The following is a 23,867-nucleotide window of genomic DNA, read 5'->3' as shown; positions in this document are numbered from 1 at the left end:
TAGATTTGGGGGAGAGGATCACATCCCACCCCACCCCCATTGAGAACTGCTGGCTTGGAAGGCTACCGGAGCGCAGAATAGGTCCTTGAGTTTCTTGTGCTCTGCTAGAGGCAAGAGAAAAGTGCCACGAGGTTCCCATCCAACTGTAGGGACTATCTTAGTCACTGTTCCATCACTGTAACAAAACACCTGAAATAAATGCCTTATAAGGGGAAAAAGTTTACTCTGTCTTATAGTTTCAGAGTCCGAGAGGGGCTGGTCTATTGTTTTTGGGCTTGTGGAGAAATAGTATATCGTAGTATTGAAGTAAAACTGCCTCCCTCATGGAACAGGGGCAAAAAGAGACAGGAGGGGCCTCAGTCCCAATGTCACCTCCAAAGGCACATTCCAACGGCTTTAACTTCCTTCAAAAGATCCCACTTCCTCCCAATAGAGCCACATAGGCAATTGAGAAACACTTATTCAAATTGTATCAGGAGTCTTCCTAGAGATGTGATGGCTTGGGGGTGGTTGCCTAAGGGTGAGTATCATCCAGAGCCTGTTCCCTTGACTTACCAAGAGTCCGTAGGGGAACTTGTGGAGGGGAAGCATCCAATAAAACTGGGAAGCGCTAGAAAGTTCCAGATGCAATCCCAGGTCTGGTGGCTCAGCATGGGTGTTCCAAATGTTTCCAGTCTGTCAGATTTTGTGATGAGCAAGTAGCTTTGAAGCTTTGAAGCGTTGGCTTCTTATCATGGTGAAGAGTTAGGGAAGCCTCGAGGCTCAGCATCATCTCTGGCCCTAAAACCCTGGGCAGGCTTCCTGACACAAAGGGACAGGGAAGTGCCACCCCAGAGCTGGACTTAAAGATCTGCATGTATCCTGGACCAGCAATTCAATCAACTGGATCCCTGACCTTTCTCCATATCTCCTGCAGGGCCAACCCCAAGGGTTGGGGTTCCTGAGGATGCTACCCCATCTGTTTGTGGGGAGAGAAGGTGGAGGGGTGGTCTTAGGTGCTAGAGAATCCATGTGGAGATGGTGGGCTCCATTTCATAGGGAAATGGCCTGAAGTCACATGCAGGCCAGGCATTAAGGGCCATGGTGGATTTCTGAGACCTGTGAGGAAGAAAGAACACTTAGGTTCTATCACCAAGGCTGCTTGGTTGAACCTGGTCACTGGGCCTTATGCTCATGTTCCCAGGGAGAAAGCATACTCAAGAGGAAGGGAAGGAGAGTGCAGGTCAGATGAGACAGTAAGATGCCAATCTGGAGCCTTCATAGGGTCAGGTCCATTTGAGGCTTCCTTGTGTGCTTCCGTACGTAATTGCATTTGTGTTCTTGATGCTTCACATGACTAGAGGAAGCCATTCAACCTCTCTGAGTCACGGCTTTCTCATTTTTGTTATTTATTTTCTACTTACTTGCAGCACTAGAACTTAGATTTGAACCTGGGGTCTGGATCATGCCTCCCAAACTCTCCCTCACCCAGCTGCATACCCTGGCCATGTTCACCTTTTAAAATGGAAAAGGAATACTATTGACCTTAAAGTGTTGTGGAGAGGGTAAAATGAGCTCTTGCATACCTAAGAAGAGATGAGCACTTCTCATAGTGGTGAGAACATGATGGTATCTCTTGAAAGTTCCTGCCCTCCATTGATTGAAGGGCCTTTAAGGAAACCCAGGCACTCAGAGTAACTCTATCAGCTCCGCTCTTGACACCAAGTAATGGTCAACCGTGGAACTGGCTTCCCCACAGAACTAGTCGAAAAGTGTTGGATGCCTCAGATTAAACAGATGCAAGGGACCAGACTTCAAAAACACATGACTCAGGAAGATGTATGGCAAAAAAGAAAACCTTTACCTTTTGGAAGATGCCAAAGTTATACCATCATCAGTCCCTAACCATGGATACTGGACCCTGAGAAATTGCTTTTACCCTCATTTACCCAGGGGACAAAATGTGGGCTCCTCTTTTCTCAGAGAAGCTCCCAGAGAGGTGGGCTGCTCTCCACTATGGCTTTCCTCTGAATAAGGGGAGTCCTTGCTGATGACTATTGAGACCTAATGAATGTCCCTTGTACTTGCCTCTGGCTGTGTCTTTCTATTCAAACTACATGCACACAGGCAGGCTACATGCATGCATCCTTATAGCCACAAATGGTTTTCCCCAAAAGAATAAAGCCAAAGCCCATTCAGTTGCTGGATCCCTACCACCCCGTCAGTTATTTTTTGAACCCTATGGGCTAGCTGCAAATTCAGTTACCCTCACCAAAAAGCTCAGCAGAGAGATGCAGAAGGAAGCACACAGATACTTCTGGTGCAATGAAGGAGTACAGACGGCAGAAAGAGCCTCGTTTCAGCATGGCTGCTGCTTGTGGCTCCTTTTTATGACTTTATTCTGTTTTTTTTTTCTCTGCTTTTTTTCTTCAGTCACCCTTTCTCTGGCCCCTGGTGGGTGGCCCAAATGTTTAGTTTCGAGGGATATGAGCCCTCGATAGGGACTTGGAGAACATTTCCACTGACCCTACGAGAGAGAAGTAGGAGCCTCCTGAGGAATCCTTCTATTTCATCTTCTCCCAAAAATAGAGGCCCCGTTTTTTTCCTTGACAATCAGGATCAGGAACCCGGCCTGTTTTGGGGACTGCCTCTCTTCTTGGTCTCTTGTTGCAGGAGTGGAAGCAACCTGAGCACCAAGGGGCCCTATGAAATCCAGTTCACCGAGACCACTGCTCTGCCGCCTCACTGGAGCAGTCCTCCCCAAAGCATCGCCTCTTCCCCAGATCCCCCAAACTAGCAGAGCCCAGAGCTGTGTGCAGGAGGACGGAATGTGAGTGAGTGTGGAATGAGACATACAGTCCTTCTTCCCCTTGGCTCTGGACATCTTGTTCTGTCTATACAAATTAGCTCCCTGTTCAAAATGTTTAGCCCTGTCTTTAGAAGAGTGTCCCGTATTGTGAGCTATCTTCCTGCTGGCATGCTAGAATGACATTTGGGGACTGAGGGTGTCTTACCCCGGCCACTTTCACTATTCATACAAGCCCTATGAGCTTGTTTTTACTGGGTGACTGGGTGTTGTTGGGCATGGCCAACTTTATGGTATGGATTATGCTAACACTCAGTCTGAGAGGCTCAGCTTGGGACAGGCCTTATCTTGGAGTCTGATGTCCAGTCATTCAGTCACCGACAGGGCCCTGTAGCAACCCAAATGATGCTTATTAACAGAACATAATGACTCTACATTTAGGGCTCAGATTTGCCCCTAGACTTCAAGGTCTTATTACTGTGAATTTCAGGTTGAGTAGTCCTGGTTTGTTACCCACTGTTTCAGTCTGGTTTAGGCACTGTAAATATTGTTGGCTCTCGTACGTCATCCCAGAGAAGCTGCAGAAATGATTGTGACATGGCCTGATTGGGCAGAGAGTCCCCCATTGTCTGTGGTGGTCATCTTCCAGCTGTTATACTAAAGACTACAGCAGTGATTCCTCAATTTGTGGGTCACAACCTCTTTGGGGGTGGAACTTCCTTTTGACAGGGGTTACCTAAGACCATCATACCTATTTACACTACAATTCATAACTGTAGCAAAATTATAGTTATGAAGTAGCAACAAAAATAATTATATGATTGGGAGTCACCACAACATGAAGAACTGTATTAAATGGTCACGGCACTCAGGAGATTGAGAACCATTGTACTTAAGAAAAATCATCTTTAGAAGGTGAAACATTTCTTTTGATTCATGCTGTTAGAAGATTCAGTCCATAGCCTCTTGCTCCTGATCCTCTGGACCTGTGACAGGGCAGTATTCATGGAGAAGAGTGTGTTCTGGATCGAGATGCTTGAATCATAGCAGCTAAGTGGGATGCCAGGGTGCTAACATCCCTTCCGGAATGGACCACAAGGAAGTGAAATCTGACTTCCTTCCATTAGGCTCCATCTCTTAAACGTTTCAGTCCCCAATAGCACCACAGACCAGGGGTCACACCTATAGAATCTGGGCCTTTGGGGGATGTTTCAGGTTTAAGCTGTAGTAGTGTTTTCCATTCAAAGCTGGTCATTTAAGCCCAAATGGGTTGATGAGGTCTGTTCAAATGCAGTCTATATTGGCTCCAAAATCCCGAGGCCCACCAATCATTGTACTTTCTGAGTAGTAAGAAGCACCAAGTGCAAAACGCTTTCCGGGTGTCTTGTTTTCAGTGGTGAACCCAGGGCCTCGTGCATGCAAGGCAAGTATTCTACCGCTGAGCCTCATTCCTAGCTCCAAGCTCATCAGTTTTCGTGGAATTGCTGAAACATGCCCTTGAGTCCTGGTTTTCATGAGACTCCCAGAAGTCCAGTCTACATTTGTAGGGTTTGACTCCTGCACCCGGCTCACATGTGCCTTACCAAAGCATCTGTAGGACCTGCTGCTGCCATCGGTTCTGATGCCACAGTGAAGTTAATGTGGTGGACAGACTCTGCCAGCAGGAAATGACCTAATGTTTCTTCCTGTTTGAGGTGGTGCTGGCCGTTCCTTAAACTTTGTATTCCTTGCTTGTGTACCTGGCTCGAGTCGAGATTACGAATGTTCTATATTGTATTGGTGGTGTTGGGGATTGAACCTAAGGCCCAGATCATGCTAGGTAGGCACTCTGCTGCAGAGCTATACCATCCAGACCAGAGGTTACACATCTACAGTTTGGACATGTCCTGATAGAGCATCTCTCCCTTTCAGTTATGAGGCAAGATTCCTCTCAAATAGGAATAAGGATTGGATAGTGTTTAGCTGAGACACAGTGGGCTTCTGCAGTAGGCAGCCCACATGCAAAGCATTGTTAGGTGTTGCTTACCATGCTCCTACTGGCCAGCCTCTGACCTGGGCACCGTCTATCTCCTGGGGCGGCATCAGCTAGTTCAGAGATGGCATTCTCCCATCATCCTCTCTGTGTTCTGGCTACGAGGCTGAGGACACAGAGGAGATTCAATCAGGCATGGCCCTCTGAATGCCCCCCACTCCTGGGATGGGCTCCGAGTCCATCTCCTGTCCTCTGTTTGTGGTCTGGATGCTGCGACAAGAGCATGTGGCCAGAAGAGAGGAGGACTTCATGTAAGGTAATGGTTCATGACCTTCACCTCTGGTGCTTGTGTTTGTTCCCTAGCACTGTTCTACCAGGGTCACAAATGAATGGCTCAAAACAACAGATATTTCTTGTCTCATAGTTCAGGAGTTGGCAAGTCTGAAATCCACCTTGGTGACAGAGGTGGGATCTTCTCTGGGATGCCGAGGAGCAATGTATTCCATACAAACCTCCTGGTTTCTGGTGGTTTCCAGAAAACTTCTGTCTTTAGTCTGCTGAGGTATTGCTCCAGTCCCTGCTGCCTTCTGACTTTCCTTCTCTTGGCAGTAGTGGTCATTACGCTACATTAAATTCCAGCGCGACCTCTTGCCAGCTTGATAATATTGACACGTGCACGTCTTATTTCCAAATGAGGTCATTGTACAAATAGGTACAATGATTAGAACCTTACACTTTTTGGATGGGGCATGATTCAGTTCAGGATAGTGCTAAATTCTTAAGGAGATCTCTTTTCATTTCATTTCTTTAAAGAGGATGTAACTTCCGTTTTCTTTGAAAGGAGGGCTATGTTTTATAAGCAGTACCTCTCCTGAATCCCTCTCCTCAGCATTTCCCACTTCGTAAACACTTTAACATTCAAGATTCCATAGGGCTGCATGTTCTGGGGAAAATGTCCTCCAGCCAGAGGTCTGGCCACTTCGAAAAAAAAAATTTTTTTTTCAGAGGATCTCTGAACTTTAGCAATGGTGGAAAGGTAACATTCTTGAATTGAAATGTTAAAAGTCTAGGTAGGGGAAGAATTACCAAACAAGTGACTTGATTTTTCCAGTTGATTTAGTTCAGTTCAATATCTGTACCTCCAAGTTTCTTGTTAGGTAGTAGTATAATAGCCTCTCAAACAGATACGATCCATCTGTTTATTAAGAGCCATCATGCCATTACTCTTTTATATCTCCAAATTACTGTGAGGGAAAAATCAAAGAGACACCCACCTGCTGTACATATTTAGAGAACCATGGAGATGAGACAGGTGGATTTCTATTCCAAGTTCAGGTGGCTGGTGAGGAGTGGAGTGGAGACCAGCAATTTTTCAGCTAGCAGATAGGGCTGATTGTGCTTGTCAATTCTTCACTTAAACTTGAACAAACTGGAACAATTGGTAAGTATTACCAAGTATAGGCCAGGACTTTGTTAAATACTAGGTTAAAGTATTAGCACCCCCACATACCTCACTGACACAGAAATCAGCGATTTTATTATTAGAACAGAAATTCCCAGAAGCCTAAAGGGTTCAAAGATTCATTTGAAAGTGCTGGGGGGGGGTGTGCTGGAGAGATGGCTCAGAGGTTAAGAGCACTGGCTGTTCTTCCAGAGGTTCCAAGTTCAATTCCCAGCAACCACATGGTGGCTCACAACCATCTATAAGTGAGATCTGGTGCCCTCTTCTGGTATCCAGGCAGGACACTGTATACATAATAAATAAATAACTCTTTAAAAAAAAGTGCTGCCTAGGTTGCTTGGGTAGAGATGAGTCAGTACAGATTTCTGAGGGTGAGATGGGAGATAGCCCTGAGGTGATGTCTCGGGGAAGGTGTGAATGAGAGATGGGGCACAGAGCAAAGTGACCATCAGAGGGTCGGTATCTAGGGTGAAAATCAGTATTGTGACTTCAGTTTAGCTGGGCGAAGAAAGGTCATAGCTCCAGAATAAAAAGATACGATTTTATACCAGGGCTGTTGCCTGGGGACGGGGTTTCCTCTTCTATACTTGCCCGACCCCCAGGGCACTGGTCAACTTCTTAATGCGCTTTGGTTGGTTGATGTGACGGTTGGGGAAGTTGATTCTACTGACGTCTTATGGGGACAGTTCATGAACCCCGCTGAACACCCCACAGTATTCAGCTAGGCCTCCTACGACAGAGACACCCACACCCACAAGTTTGAAGAACTAGATTTTTAATTAGACAATGATGTTTGCTCATTTGTTTTCAGTTTTTGGTTATGTTAAAGGCAAACTACAAATTTTCCCCAGAACTGGCGAATCGCTAAATGATCCAGCCACCTTATTTATTTTGAGTAAACTCAATACCAGCATTTTCTCCTCCCTGTTTTGTTTGCTTATCTGTTTGCTCAGGTTGTTTGAGACAGAGTCCACTATGTAGCCTGCTTTTTAACTCCTGCCTCAGCTTCCATACCTGTTCATTTTCCGCTTTAAGGTTTTATTTTTATGTGTGTGTATGTGTGTGTGCCTCTGTGTGAATGTATGTCATATATATGTGGATGCCAGGGGGGATGAGAAGAAGCTGCTGAGCTCCTAGAGCCAGAGTGACAGGTGGTTATGAGCCGCCCTGACACAGATTCTGGAACCTGAACTCAGGTCCAAAAGAGGAGCAGTAAGTGTTCTTAACTGTTGGACTATCGCCCCGGCTCTTATTTATTTTTTATCCTTCATGACTAGCGGGCTCCTGAGGCGGTCAGAGTCTGTATGAACTGTTCGCCAGAGTAGTGCACACTTTGGGGCTTGCTTGATGGCGCCATGTCACTCCATAAATACCAGGTGGAATAAACTGAGCTAATAGTTGCTTAATAGGTTGGTCTTTCTCCGAGGCGTTCAGCAGCATCCACACGGGAGCTCAGGATTCAATGATTGGTCGGACAGATGAATGAATTCTGGACAGTGCCAGGAATGGGCAAGCTAAGTGGGGTACGGGGAGGTGCTGAAGGAGAAACTTCTCATTAAAATCCCAGCAAGGTACCAAGCGGCATTTCCAGAGCACGTTGAAAGGGAAACAGACAGTTCTGGCCAGGGTCCTCTTGGCCCACACCTCAGAATCCAGGCTGGATTTGGAATCTGGAATCTGGAAATTACTAGGTTTCTGGTCTCCTGGGTGCTCTGTAACCTTATCAGTGAAGCTTTGTCAGTGTTTCCATCATAAACCTGGGCGTGGGGCTAAGTGGCCTATAAAGCCTTACTCTAGGGGAAAGCTGGCAGGCAGCAGCCCGGTAGGATGCAATTAGTTTGGCTCAAGGAGGCCGCGGTTGGCTTCTTTGCTTAATTGGGAGAGCACCACCAGGAAACGCCAAGGTTTTGTGCTCCTTCTGTCTCTGAGGACAGGTACAGAGAGGCTTCTGTTGCAGGGTAGAAAATGGGCCAGTCACCAGCATCAGCTCTGGGAGGTAGAGGTGTGGAGAGGGATGCACAGCAGGCTCTGGGAAATGTACCCAATGTGGGTACCATAGGCAAACTTCATACTTCTTCCGGGTCTCCAGGCCCCTGTGGTTAACTCCCAGAATCCTCAGGGTCTGTTTCTGTACCTGTGCCAGGATATAGTCTGAGACAGCTGCAGCAAAACAAAGCTATTGCTTTACGTCTCTCCTTGCACTTAGGCCCTCTTCACTGTTTTCATCGTGAGCAGAAGCACTTACTACTGTGCCCCGTACCTTCTATTGCTGAGGAATATGAGCGATCCAGGCTTTTCCGCGGCAGTAAGATCTCTGGGCCTCCTGGAGCCTCAATTGCCTCATAAAAATTTCATTCATTCATACTTTCTTTTATCCTTCCTTTCTTCCTTCGTTCCTCCCTTTCCCCGTCTCTCCTTTTTCATCTAATGTGCATGTGTGCGCACACATGCAAACTTGTATGCAGGTGTATTACCATGTGCTTATTGGGGGTGGGGGCCGGTCAGAGGGCAGCTTGAGAGAGTCAGTTTTCTCCTTTCACTATGTGGGTCCAGGACTGAACTCAGGTTGTTGGGCTTGACAGCAAGCGCCTGCCTTCGCTCAGTGAGCCAGCTCTTCATCCCGTTTCCCCATTTTTAAAGTGGGAAACTAATACTGAACTTATGGGATAGTGATAAAATGGAAGTGACAATTTGTAAAAATGAGCATAAGGATGGAGGGGGGGAGACAGGGAGGGAAAGGGAGACAGACATACAGATAGACACATATATAGAAAGAGAGACAAAGAGAAAGACACACAGAAAGTAATGGAGACAGAGACAGGGAAAGAGACAAAGAGAGAGACACACAGGGGGAGAGAGAGAGAGACTTTCACAATAGCTGTGTTCCACTTGTTCTAGTATGACTACAATCTTAACAAAGTCACAATGTCACAATGCTATCCTCTGGGTAAGCCTCAGGCTGCGAAACACAAAGGTGTGGACACTGTGACTGAGGGTGAGCAGATGTGAGCGAGGGGCCAGGAAGGACTTCACAGGGGAGGGGGTGGGACTTGGAACCCTAAACAATGGGTTCCAAATCTCCTAGGCAGAGAAGGAAGTCACATTGCTATTGAGGGCACAAGAGGATCCAGCCACAGGTGCCCAGCAGAGAAAGGACTGCTAGGAGATGAGCTGAGGAAATCCTTGCTTTCCTCTTTTCGCTTGTCACTGGTCCCTGTCATTTTGCCTTTAGAACATTTCAGATCCCCACAGTCATTAGTAGGCCTCAGGGGGTGAGAAACTCTCGTGATCCCAGCTAGGTCTTACACCCTCTATGAGGCCGTGGCTTTTTTCTGAGCTCCCCTTCCTCCATCAGGATGATTTTTACACCCCGGACCTGCTCAGCTCTGCACCCCACATCCTGCATCCCTCTTCTGTTGGAGGGATCACACCCGTGTAGTTCTCATGTTGCCTCTGCTAGGTTCCTGGTTCTGTGCCACACACCCTTCCTTGAAGGGTCATATTTCTGGGCATGCTGATGCCCAGGAGAGGGCATCTCTGTTGGTATCCACAGCGGCTATCCACTTCTCAGGCCAAGGGGCAAGGCCAAGCGGAGGGTTTGGAAGCAAGCAGGAAGCAAGCTTATTTGAGCCCACCGCTGCTGAAGGGCATACTAGGCAATGCACCCTTGACACTGGGCCCCGATCTGACTGCCACTAAATATCCTGGACTGTTGGCTCAAATTTCCTAACTCTCACTTTCATGGGATGGAAAGTGGTCTGTAAACAAACTCTGGCCTGCTCCAGAGAAGGAAGATCAAACGCCTTTGAGAATCCGATTCCATTGGAGGAGGCTCCCTCCTGCTGAGGTGTGGACAAAACTAGATCAAACCTGCAGTTCTTTTGTTCATCTGTGGGGTTTCCACCGAAGAGTAGAGGTGGGAGATTGAGTACTGGGTTTGGGCTTGGGGCTTGAAAGGCATAGGCCTCATCTGCCATCTTGGGGGGGGGGTTAAGACAGGATATAAAAGTACCTGCTTGCTCCCTGTGTAAGCCGGGGAAGGGCGGGTCGCTAACAGCGAGGACACTTTTTCAGCTTAAATAGTGCAGTCTGAAAAGCTGGAGAGACAGGGTAAATAAACAGAAGCCTCCTCCCTTATAGCCTGGGATGTGTCTTCCACTCCAAGGGTCTGGGGATGCTGTTAGTGGAAGGGTCCTGACTAGAGTTAGCCAGGCTGGCCACTTAACTGCTGTTGTGGGCAACTCACTTAACCCTTAAGCTCCCATCAAGCCCCAAACACCACTCACTTTAATTTCCCAAGGGGTGAGTGGCCTGCTACACAGTGAGTACCCCATAAATGTTAGCTCCCTCTTCTGCCCCCACCCCCAAATACCATTTTCCTCCCCAACTGCCACCCAGCCCTGGGGGCACAGCTCAATAAAGTCCCCATAAAATTCAGCTTCTCTGAGCCCAGCTTCAGAATTTATTGCGAGTGGATTCATCACATTGTTTGAATTATGGCAATATGAAAATACAGAAAACCCACGGGGAGTCAGCCTTTTCCCATATATAAAACGGGGTTATGATCCCATATAAACTTTTAAAAGGGAATGCTTTAGTTTATATCTCCGTGCATATGATTGAAAAAGAAAAGGAAAGGAAAAGGAACTCACTGTCGAACAATAGCCTCACACCCTCTCTGTGGAAGCCCTTGGCTCCTTTCTTTGCATTCTTTATTTTTCATGACCTCCGTACTGCAGCCAGCCAGGGATTTACCTGGCTCCAGAGTCCTGGTGCCTCCTCAGGAGCCCTTGGCTTAGCAATACTTCTCCATCTCTGCTGCCACACCCTGTGTCGCGGTCACTAGCATCCTTGCCACCAGCATCCTTTTCCTGGACCACAAGCCTCCTTGCGATGAGTGCGTCTATTGGGCTGCAGCAAACAGGATGGGTGGAGGTGGGAAGACTGCGGGGCCATACACATCTAGGCTGTCTTTTTTCATGTCAGGCCTCGGGGAGGCCCATCTGAACCTCGGGGTGATGTTCTAGCTCCTGTACGTCTTGGCCTAGCTCTGCTCCATCGATATCCCCCTCGCTGGCTTCTCCTCCCTTTCCGCCAATGTGGTCCTTTCTGCTTCTCTCGCCTGGAAGGCTCTTTTCTCTGAACGTCCTGACACCGACTGTGTCTACTCTTGTTTCTGAAGGCTCAGGCTATGTGCAGCTTCCTCTGAGAGTATCTACAGCTCACCCTGCCTCCCTTCACCCACCCCAAACCCAGGTCAGATCCTCCAGCTCTGTGCTATCACACAAATGTCCTCTGTCCCACGTTGGAGAAAAAAAAAGTGACTGTGAATTTGATGAGTCTCTAATCCTAAGCTGTGAGCCCCACGGGGCAATGATCGAACCTAATTTTCTCATATTCATGTGATGTTATACGATTGAAGAATTGTAAAGAAGGGACTTTCATGTGGTAGACACTGAGGACAGATTTCAAGTTTACTGTCAGTCTTATGGGGAGAAGGACAATTATTTTGTGGTGCTGTGAGGGTAGGAGACAGATTTGTGACTCCAAAACTCTAGAAGGCTTCAGAAAGACTGGCAATATTCAAACATGCTCATCCAAGAGAATTTCATCTCCATCCATGTTTGCTGTTCCTTACAAATGGCTGTGCGTGCATGGGCAAAAAGAGAAAGAAATGAAATAACTAGTAGACCACATAGTTAATACTCACTATCATGAATCTGTTACTATTGCTTTCATTTATTATGTGCCTGTTCTTCTTATGAGAGTCTGGGGACAGGGGAAGAGTTCCTAGCACTGTGATCACCACTCATGATGGTAATTATTCAGCACCAGCTAATGCCCGCCAGAGGTGCACATTGGCGAATTCTGGGATCCTGGTTCTGTTTACGTTTGGATGGTGAAGGAGTATCAATTGTGGGCTTTCAAATGAGACCTTCTCTTGGATGGCTGCACATGAAAGACTCTCCTGGGCACTGGCCCAGGGTCCTGTATTCGTCATGTGTGGATGGATGTTTGAGAGCTATTTTGTTTGCACATGACCCCACCTGTCAGGAGCCGCATCCAAATCAGAAAAACACATTATTAGCCCTTAGGGCAACAAGAGTGATGTGACAATAGTAATTTGATAGTAGTTTAACCTGAAGTGGTAATAATTCATGATAGTGAATGTTAACTTTTACATACCAATTATTTTATTTTTCTCCTTTTGTCCATGCATGCACAGCCATTTGTAAGGAGCAGCAAAGGTAGCTAAGGATTAAATTCTCTTGGGTGAGCATAGGTGAATCTTGCCAATCTTTCCAAAGCCTTCTGGAGTTTTGGAGTTGGGCAAAACATTCAAGATGACATCTCAAGGAACCCTTGGCAAAGTGATTTGGCAGACAAGCCAGATATTTGGAGACTGAAATCAACCAACAAGTTTATTATTATAAAAGTCCCTTCCCGTGATATGCCATGTTGTGGTGTAAACTTTATGCCCATGTGTGTTACTCTGTGTGCTTCGTATGCAAAGCTCTGGTACTAGATGAGCTGAATTTTCCAGTCCAGGTGAGAAAAGGGCACAGAAATTTATCCATGGCTGATCAGCTAGATAGCTGCACTGCCAAGCCATACATGTAGTGTTTTTTCTTTAAACTCCAAGTTCTTTCTTATTTTTAATTAATTTATTTTATTAATTACAGCTTATTCACTTTGTATCCCAGCTATAGCCCCCTTCCTCCCTCCCTCCCATGCCCCTTCCCAAGTCAATTGATAGGAGAGATCCTCCTTCCCTTCCCTCTGACCCTAGCCTATCAGGTCTCATCAGGACTGGCTGCATTGTCCTCCTCTGTGGCCTGGTAAGGCTTGCTCCCCACTCAAGGAGAGATGATCAAAGAGCCAGCCACTGAGTTAGACAGTCCCTGTTCCCATTACTAGGGAACCCACTTGGAGACAGCTGCCATGGGCTACATCTGTTCAGAGGTTCTAGGCTATTTCCATGCATGGTCCTTGGTTAGAGTATCAGTCTCAGAAAGGACCCTGGGCCCAGATTTTTTGGGTTCTGTTGCTGTCCTTGTGAAGCTCCTGACCCCTCCAGGTCTTTCTATCTCCCCCTTCTTCCATAAGATTCCATTCACTCTACCCAAAGTTTGGCTATGAGTCTCAGCATCTGCTTTGATACCTTCAAGTTCTCTTTCTATTGTCATATTTCTGTTATCATATTGTCTAGGCAGGTCCAGGTTTTGAGTCTGCTTATGCTTGCCTCTGACTATTCCCCACTGGTTTCTCCCTGCAAGCGCTGGTCTCAGACTTTCCCTGCTCCTTCTTTTAGAATGCTCTTCCCTCTTTCTTCACCCTTGTTCCCATATCACTTGCTAATCCCACGTGCTTCCATGTAACAGGGAGGTGCAGTGCAGGGTGGTCTGAGCCACGGGGAAAGATCATCTGCATTGTGGGTTTCCTGCTTAAAGACAGATGCTGGGAAAAAGGGCTGCGTAGGGAAACATCAAGAGATGCTCTGTAGCTTTTAGGTACTTTGCTTTCTGTGTACAGTCTTCATATCCATGTCTTATGGACTATGCACTTATTGTTATACCGCAGGAAAAAAAGATCAACATATCTTACCTGCTAGGAAAGGCTAAAGTATTTATTGAGCACCTGCTGTATTCTAGTACTGCACTTATAACTTCCTGAATCCACAACATCCTACAGAAAGTGTGCATGTTTTTATTTTACAGACAAAGAAATTACAGTTTTGGTTGGTTAAGGACTCATTGAGCAAATGCATGACAGAACCCACAGCCCAGGATCAATCAAGCCTATCCTGCAATTTGAGGAAACTGTTCCAAACAGAAAATGTCGTTCCTGGGTCCTATCTGCCGAGATCAACCCAATCCAGGCCTGACTTATCTGACAACAGGGATTGAGGGGTAACAGCCTGAAATTATTTGTCAAGGAAGAATGAAGGGGATTATGAGGTGTCAAACAAATAGGAAACAATAGGGTTGCAATTATAAGGAAAGTATAGGCAAAATTCTAGGAAGCCACACTCTTACGGAGCTGTTTACTGTGGAAGTGCTGGGAAAGGATCCCTCTGTCCTGCAGACCATATGTTGTAGAGAAACTGTATCAAATCACAGGACTCTTTACAAAACCATATTTCATTCATGAAACCAGTCAGCTTGATCAGTTGAGCCTTTGCCACAAGCCAGTCCTATACCGGGTCTTGCAAGTCCAAGGCAGACAATGGTGAGCTCCTGCCTTCAGGCTGTGCACTGCTGAACTGTTGAGAGGTGAGAGAGGATGGACACGCCTCGGGGCACTGGGTGCACACTGACACACAACTGCCCCAGGTGGAAGATCTGAGGGATGCCAGAGGATAAGTCAACTGTCCGGAGGAAGTGATGCCAGCAGACCTCAAAGCAGGAGTAAGGTACCCTTCACACAGAGCTGTCGCAGGGCACCTTCTAGGCTGGACAGGGGGCACAGGCAGGGCACAGCGTGGGAAAGAGAGGGCAGCTTGGCACTGTTAAGAGGGGACACTGGTAAGAAGGCATGGTATGGCTCTTGGGGGTCACACCTATGTCTCCAGCCTCACACTAGGAACAAAGCACAGGCCTCCTGACCAAGACTGGTAAATGAAAGCTGACAGCTAAATGGATGGAAAACCAGGCACATCCCTGCTGGGAAATGTCTTTCTAGCGTGTCTCATTCAGCACTTCTATCAGCGTCATCATAAGGAAGCCTACCAGCTGGCTGCAGTGGGCAGAATGCATAGTGGCATTGGAGCCTGACTGTTAGGCCCCAGCCTGGCTCTGCTGCCCGCTGCTTTCACTTACTTTCTTTTTAAAAATTTTTTATTAATTACAGTTTATTCACTTTGTATCCCCCCTGTACCTCCTTCCCTTCTCCCCTCCCAATCCCACCCTCCCTTTTCCCCACCCGTGTCCCTCTCCCAGTCCACTGATAAGGGAGGTCCTCCTCCACTTCCCTGTGATCCTGGTCTATCAGGTCTCATCAGGAGTGGCTACATTGTCTTCTTCTGTGGCCTGGCAAGGCTGCTTTCCCCTCAGGGAGAGGTGATCAAAGAGCAGGCCAGTCAGTTCATGTCAGAGACAGTCCCTATCCCCATTACTAAGGTCTGTGCAGGGGTTTCAGGCCATCTCCATGAGTGGTCCTTGGCTAGAGTATCAGTTTCAGAAAAGACACCTGTGCCCAGACTTTTTGGATCTGTTGCTCTCCTTGTGGAGCTCCTTTCATAAGATTTGCTGCACTCTACCCAAAGTTTGGCTATGAGTAAGGCAAGGCTGCCCATTCTCTCCATATCTCTTCAACATAGTTCTTGAAGTCCTTGGTAGAGCAATAAGACAATTAAAGGAGATCAAGGGGATACATATTGGAAAGGATGAAGTCAAAGTATCACTATTTGCAGATGATATGATAGTTTACCTGAGTGACCCCCAAAATTCTACCAGGGAACTCCTACAGCTGATAAATACCTTCAGCAAAGTGGCTGGATACAAAATTAACTCAAAAAATTAGTAGCCCTCCTGTATACAAAAGACAAAGGGGCTGAGAAAGAATTAGGGAAAATAAAAAAAAAGAAAAGAAATTAGGGAAACAACACCCTTCACAATAGCCACAAAGGACATAAAGAACCGTGGTGTGACCCTAACCAAGCAAGTCAAAGACTTGTATGAAAAAAATTTCAAGTCTCTGAAGAAAGAATTAGAAGATATCAGAAGATGGAAAGATCTCTCATGCTCATGGCTTGGCAGGATTAACATAGTAAAAATGGCCATCTTACCAAAAGCAATCTACAGATTCAATGCACTTCCTATCAAATTACCAACACAATTCTTTACAGATGTGGAAAGAAAAATTCTCAACTTCATATGGAATAACAAGAAACCCAGAATGGCTAAAACAATCCTCTGCCATAAAAAATCTTCTGGAGGTATCTCCATCCCTGATCTCAAGCTGTACTACAGAGCAACAGTAATAAAAACTGCATGGTACTGGCATAGAAACAGACTGGTGGATCAATGGAATCAAATAGTAGACCCAGAAATAAACCCACATACTTATGGACACCTGATTTTTGACAAAGATGCCAAAACCATACAATGGAAAAAAGATAGCATCTTCAACAAATGTTGCTGTTCTAAGTGGATGTCTACATGTAGAAAATGCAAATAGATCCATACTTATCACCCTGTACAAAACTAAAGTCCAAGTGGATCAAAGACCTCAATATAAAACCAGACATACCAAACCTGTTAGAAGAAGTGGTGAAGAGCCTTGAACTGATTGGCATAGGAGACAACTTCCTAAACAGAACACCAACAGCACAGGCTCTAAGAGCAACAATCAATAAATGGAACCTCATGAAACAGAAAAGCTTCTATAAAGCAAAGAACACTGTTGTCAAAACAAAACGACTGCCTACAGATTGGGAAAGAATCTTCACCAACCCTATATCTAACAGAGGCTTAATATCCAGTATATATAAAGAACTCAAGAAGTTAAATAGCAACAAATCAAGTAAAACCAATTAAAAAAATGGAGTACAGAGCTAAACAGAGAATTCTCAATAGAGGAATATTGAATGGCAGAGAAACACTAAAGAAATGCTCAACATCCTTAGTCATCAGGGAAATGCAAATCAAAATGACCCTGAGATTTCACCTTACACCCATCAGAATGGCTAAGATGAATAACTCAAGTGACAACACATGATGGAGAGGATGTGGAGAAAGGGGAATCCTCCTCCACTGGTGGGAATGTAAACTTACACAGCCACTTTGGAAATCAATCTGGTGCTTTCTCAATTAGGAATAGCACTTCCTCAAGATCCAGCTATACCACTCCTAGGTAAATAGCTAAAAGAGGCTCAAGTACACAATAAGGACATTTGCTCAACCATGTTTGTAGCAGCTTTATTTGTAATAGCCAGAAGCTGGAAACAGCCCAGATGCCCCTCAGTTGGAAATGGATACAGAAATTATGGTACAATGGAATATTACTCAACGATAAAAAGCAAGGAAATCATGAAATTTGCAGGTAAATGGTGGGAACTGGAAAACATCCTGAGTGAGGTATCCCAGAAGCAGAAAGACACACAGGATATATACTCACTCATAAGTGGATAGTAGACCAAGAGGGGATGGCCTGGCCTGGGCCAAGAGACTTGTCTAACCAAACTGCCCTTATATAACTAGGGACCAGAGGAGTTAAGGGTGGGAAGGCCAGAGCCTGGGCTAGAGAAGTTTAGGGCAGGGGGCAGTGGAATATTCGGGCCATATTCTGTAAACACAGAGGGACTGAGGGATGCAGAGAGAGCCTGGAATATGAGTGCTGTGTCTAGGCCAACAGACTAGTAGGTTAGCATAAAAGACTTCCAACCAGAGTTCCTTGGATTTACCCCCTAATCCAGTGATGGGTTATTTTTATATTTTTATCACCATTATTATCACATTGGCTTTTTTCCCCCATTTATTCTACGGGTATAAATGTTTTGCTTGCATACTTTGAGTATATGTTTGGTGCCTACGGAGGACAGATATGGATGTCAGATCTCCTGGAACTGGAGTTACAGGCAGCTGTGAGCTGCCATGTGAGTGCTGGGAATAGAACTCAGGTCCTTTGCGAGAGAAGCCAAGGACTAAACCGCTGCTTGTCTGACTGGAAGGGAAGAGGAGAAGTGTCACTGAAGCCGGGAGGGAAGCCCAGGAGCTTGGGACTTGCTGAGTTGATACTCTGTTACATACTGAAGTGGAGTTCTTGAGTAGCCAGGAAACAATTGCCCCTTCCCTGCCCTTTTAAATTGAGAAGGTAGAAGCCACCTGTAGGAAAGGGACAGCAGGTACCTGCAGGATGGATGAGTGGTTTCTAGTAACAGGAGGGGAGCATGACTCACAGGCATGAGACAGGATGGTATGGAGGGAGCTGGTGCCTGCCAGTTCTCTTCAGATGCATCCGTTTTCCTCAAGGAGGAGAAACAAGACCATCTGCTGGGCGTGAGTGAGAGAGACGAGGTGCTGAAGATTGGAGGGGAGGGAAAGGCGTTGCTGAATCTCATTTTCCTTCCTGTTCCTTGCACGGGGTTTGGCACAGAAGAAATCCGAACAAGTGTCAGCTGAGCCAGATTCTCTGGTGTTACACCCCAACACTGACAGTGACTTGGAAATCTCAGCTGCACCCCTCTTTATATGAGTGACCCCCAGAAATCAACGGCACTCTCTTTGCTTTGGCTGCCTTATCTGGAAGATGAGGACTGGGCGAGATGGCCCTCCTTAGGAGATGCTGGAGCAATGCCGTTTCCCAGGTGCCACGGTGCCTTATCCCACCAGGCTGTCCAATGCCCTTGAAGTCAGAGAAAAAAATTGGACTGGACAAATTTTCCATTTTTGTACTTGAATAAATTGACTTAAACTAATCATTAAAGACTTGGTTTTCCTCTCTTAAAAGTGGAAGAAGAGATTTTATGAGTTCGGATTTACTTCTTTTGAAGCAATCTGGCAAGGTTTTCTATTTCCAAGTCCATAAATGGTGGAGTGGGCAATTACAAAAGAAAGACAAGCCGGGCCAAGATGTTGTAGCTGGTGTCTGTAAATTACTCTGTTCCTGTTAGCCCCAGATGTGGGTGCCTTCTGTGCCCAGTGCGAGCTACCTGCAAACCCCTCCTCCCAGGGCGGGCGTGGGGCCTAAAGAAAGAAGCTGAGGGGAACACTGTCATGTGTCATGCACACTGTCATGTGCTCACCAACACGCAGTATGGCGGGAACACACTGTGTCTTGGTGAGAACTCCAGGAGCCCAAGTGGCAGAGTCCTTCAAGGCCGTCAAGTGAGACAGTGGAAGACCAGATCTCTGAGCTTCTGGAAGAGTGCTCCAGAAGCGCCCAAGGCAGCCCCACGTGATCCTTTTGGTTTGGACCTTTGCAGTCTGTCCCAATAAAACCAGGAGGAGTCACCCATGCTCTGGACTGGCAGCAAAGGGGAAACAGATCAGCTGCCCAGCTCCAATGAGGAGCAGATGGGCAAAGCTGCACCATCCCTGCCCATCTGGGAGACTGGCTAGCAGTGCTCAGAGCCACAGTCCCCAGTTCCCTGGTTCCCCCAGACTGACTCAAGCTAGCAGATTCCCAGAGGTGGGCTGAGGAGGGATCAGAGACCAGAGCCTCCACTTCTGATGTCGGACTCCAGTTCTGTCCCATTTTTAGATGCGAAGGCTGCTCATATGTCCTGGTTTGCCTCAGATAGTCCCAGTACAGACCTATTAACCTGATCCTGGGGAGAGATTTGTTAACACCATCCCTTTAAAAATATCCCTGTGTGGATAAAAAAAAAAAATTGTTCTATGGATTTGTTACCTGCTCTAACCCTTCAAACCTCATTTCCACACCTGGGAAACTGAAATCTCTGTCTATGACTGCAGGATTAAAATGATTCAAACAGGTCGTAAGGGCTAATACTCAGATTATTAGCCTTGCTCTAGCTTAACCTTGCCTCTTGTTTTATTCCAGAGTATGTAAACAAGATTTTAGCTTGGTCATGTGACTTCCAGGCCAGTGGGGCTCCTATTTTAGGGAACATCACATCACTGGCCTGCCTGGCTTATTAAAGCAGGTATCTGCACTCTCACTCAGAATTCCCAAAGTGGTGCTACTGGCCATGGGTTTTGGACTGCATTTGTGACAAGCTTCCTGGTGAAGTGAACCTGAGGCTCCTGGCCTGGGATCCTACTTTGGGAGGCACCAATCTAACTCTTCAATTTCCAGTCACTTGTGTTCTTTGCCAGAATGTTTCTTCCAAACACAAATCAGTCTAAGCTGCTCCCACTTTCAATGGCAGTGGGGCCAGAGGTCAGGCTCCACAGCAGGCAAACCTGCAATCTGAATGGAAATGAGGGCATGACCGCTCCTAGGTATGGCTGAGGAGAAGGTTTTTATTGTAGATGTAAGGGAGGGATTGGTCAGAGTCCTGGAAGAATCCAGACTGAACATGGCCAACGGAATAGACCAGGCCGTGAGAGGAGAGAGATTTGGTGGTGGGGAAGGAAGAGAGGACGAGGAGAGGGACAAGAGGACCAGGAAGGGACCAGGGGACCAGGAAAGGGAGGGACAAACAAAGAGATGACTAAGGGCAAAGCCAAGGGAATCCAGAGAGTTATAGAGGGAGCAGAAAGCTGGGGAAGGGAAGCAAAGCTCAGGGTCTGAAGAGATTTAGGGGCAGAGGTGAAAAGAGCAGAGAGGAGCCAGGTCTCTGGAACCATTGCTGAAAGAACCTGGTGCCCAGTGTTCATCACCTCTGACGTGTTTAAAAAAAACAACAACACCCCAGTTAGCCATTTGTCCCAGCCTTCTTTGACACCTAACAGAATCAAGGTCACACCTGGCCCTCTTTAGGTTCCAGAAGTTACCAGTCATACCTAAACTTCAGCTGGGAAGAAGGGCCTCAGAGAAGGATCTTGTGATGTGAGTCCTTCCTGTCCTTCCCCAGCATAAAAAAAACGAACTTCCCACCCCATGATCTGGCTGAAGGGCCCCTGATAGACTCCAGAGGCAAAATTGTCCCCTGCTGGCTGTGACCCGCTTCTTGTCTTCCAAAGCCCTGGGCTAGACTGGGGTAAAATGAGATGACCTCTGAGGTCATGGGACCCCACCCCAGTTATAGCTGTGGAGGAGGAGAAGAGGGAGTTGGGATATGACTATTCGTGGAGACCTGTTGACAGAGCTCTGCGATAGGCCCTGCTGACATCATGGTTACAATGCAGCTGGTGGTTCACAGGATGTTCTCCATTAAGTAGACAAAATGGCTGAAGTCTGGTAATGGACTAGCCACAATGAAGCATCAAAACCCGGTGGTCGTCATAGAAATGCATTTTCTCCCAATCCTGGAGGCAAGATCAAGGTATTTCTGAAACTTCCTTTTTGCACTCATAGGTGGCTATATTTTTCCTACATGCCCATCTGTGTGTTCTTAGGAGAATGATGATCACAGTGGGTTAGGTACCACTCCAATGACTTCATTTAACTGTTAACCCCTTCCCCCACCCTTAAAGGCCTTATCTCCACGTACTGTTGCACTGGGAGGGCCTAGAGGCTAGGTCTTCAATCTATGACTTTGGAGACTGGGGCCCATAGCAGAAAGGCAGCCTCCACGAAGGTCCCGACAATCTGGCCTTCTGATATTTACTGCAAAGCGCAGTCCCTTCTGCGGTGCCCCAGAGCTGGTCTACGTGATCAGTAACACATGGCAGAAGGGATGCTGTTGGCATGTCACTTCCAACATGAGGTTACAGAAGGGCTGTGCTTCCCATTGATCACCCTGGGATTTCTGTGAACCATTTCCTCTTGTGAACGCCAGCTGCCATATTGGGAGATTCATGTTATCAGGACCCCAGGTCTCCTGTTCAGAGCCATTGGGAAAGTAGGTCTTTCAGCCATTGTCAAACATTCAGAAAAGTAGAACCGCTTCAGTGACCCCGAGCTGGCCCTACCTGGCGAAGCTCTGCTGGCCTCTGTGCCACAGGAACTAGGAGACAGTAAGTGCTTATTTGAAATTTTGCTGCTGATTTTGGAGCCATTTATTATTTAGCAGTAAGATAACAGACACCAAGGCTGGGGAAAGCTGAGGACCTACACCTAGGGAGCAGAGAGGACTGGTTGTCTGTGTGCCTGACTCCCCAGCGCTTCCTAGCACACCCCATCATCTGCATGAAGATGAGCCTTGGCACAGGCACGAGCAGTGAGGTATACAGGAGGAGGGGAGATGGGAGGAAGAAAAGGCCCTGCATAGTCAGATGAAGGGAGGCTGGGAAAGGGGACAGCTAAACTCACACAGCTAAGAGAGGCAGAAGGGAGATGGCCAAATGCCTCCACTGGTGTTGTGGCTGTGTCAGGCTCCGTCTGGGAGCAGAGGAGGATATGCCATAGGCTTCCCCAAGAAGGTCAAGGGAGTCACAAACTGCCCTCGTCTGTCAGATCAAAGACCTCTTCCAACTAGGCTCTGGTTTCCTTGGAAGCTTTGCAATGCCCAGGGCAACACAAGCCACTCAGTAATGATCCTTAATTCACTGCCTACCATGTGCCAGCTGCTGGGCTAGATTGTGACCTAATCTCACAGTCAGAGGATGTATGAGGTGCATATTCTGTTAAGTTTATTTCAGAGGAAAAATTACAATAGGTTTAGAGAGCCAAGTTTACATATGCATGCCTCCTGGTAATGACTTGAACCCAGTTCTGGGTCTTTCTGCTTGTTCCCCATCACCAGGGACTGTAGCATTCCCCTCCGACTGACCTTTTTCATGAGCAAGAAAACTGGTGGCACAGCACCTTATCTATACAGCTATTTAAAATCACCCACTACCTGCCTCACACAGTGGGATAAGAAAGCAAGATTGGCAAAGTCCCAAGGGTTGACCAGAGAAGATGCTACACTGTAGCACAGTCATTTGTTTCCTTGTGACAGAGGGAATTGTGAAGGGTTGTGAGAGTTAAGGCCTACGCCTGAGTGACCTGAGCAGCCAAGGAAGACTTCCCGGAGTGCGGGCTCCCTGACAGGTTGATTTTTGACAACAACAACAACAAAATTAGAAGGTGATTGAACTATGTATAAAACCCAGGATGCAAAGAGCTGGGTTTTGGGGGGAAGCCTGGCTAATCCAAGTGCGATCTCAGGATGAAGTGGCAGGGAGCTTGTCTGAATGGCAGGATCTCAGGTTCGACCACAGGCCTGTAGAATCAGTGTTAGAAGATCGTTCGTCTCCACACTCAAAAGCAAATGTCCTACTGGGGATGGAACAAGCATGTGTCCCATCTGAATGGTGGGCTAAACCACTTCTATTCTGGTATCTGAAGAAGTCACCTCTCCCATCCTCTTTTAAGATAAGATAACACTATGTAGCACTAGCACTGTCAGGATGGCTGACAGATGATTTCCTAACCCTTGAGTGCCTAGCACAGGGAATCTTCGCCATGATACTCAAGCTTGACCACCTTGTTCGCCGTGCTTTCCATCTGCTATAGTTTGCACGTTAAACCGTCTCCAAAGGCTCAGGGAGGCTCTGTGGGAGGTGGCAGGACCTCTAAGGCCTCTAAGGTCACTGGGGTATCCCTCCAGAGGAGGCACACCTGCTACTTATTTTGATATTTTGCCTCATGACTTGTGATGTAAGCAGTTCCTCTCTATCGCATGCTTCCCACCATTGCTTCCTGGCACATGCACACCAAATTCCATAGAGCCATTCAGGGATGGGCTGGAACCTCCAAAACCATGAATTTTAAAAACAAGTCTCTTTCTTTTTAAGTTAATTATCTCAGGTGTTTCGTTATAATAACCGGGATCTGATTGGCACCGCACTCTACATATTACCTAGAACATCAGAATGTGAAATGCATCTAATTTTCTTGATGTCCTTATACTAGTTAATAAATATTCATGTATATCATTCCCCATTCAGTCACGTGTGTGTAGCCTCACAGAACTCTGATGGACACAGAGCAAAGTGCAGTGTGTCAGAGTGAGTGTGTCAGAGTGTGTGTAGATCAGAGTGTGAAAGGGTAGGAGTGTGAGTGGGTGAGAGTGTGAACTCTAGCACCAGAGAGCCTCACTTTCTTTGTGAAGAAAAATAGGAATAACGAGAGATTTGCAAACTGTACAAGTC

At 46.8% G+C, this 23,867-nt stretch overlaps 1 long non-coding RNA gene across 2 annotated transcripts in view; it reads left to right on the top strand.

Annotated features, from left to right (window-relative positions):
• LOC132646847 (uncharacterized) overlaps positions 1 to 18,645 on the top strand; it is a 40,711-nt gene extending 22,066 nt beyond the window's left edge. For both annotated transcript variants that reach the window (XR_009585177.1, XR_009585176.1), the window contains one exon: positions 13,938 to 18,645. This is a non-coding gene — a long non-coding RNA (uncharacterized LOC132646847). The remainder of the gene's footprint in view (positions 1 to 13,937) is intronic.
• The last annotated feature ends 5,222 nt before the right edge of the window (positions 18,646 to 23,867 follow it).

Source organism: Meriones unguiculatus, chromosome 12 (assembly GCF_030254825.1).
Source record: "Meriones unguiculatus strain TT.TT164.6M chromosome 12, Bangor_MerUng_6.1, whole genome shotgun sequence".
Taxonomy (NCBI): domain Eukaryota; kingdom Metazoa; phylum Chordata; class Mammalia; order Rodentia; family Muridae; genus Meriones; species Meriones unguiculatus.
This window is presented reverse-complemented; position numbering and strand designations above follow the sequence as displayed.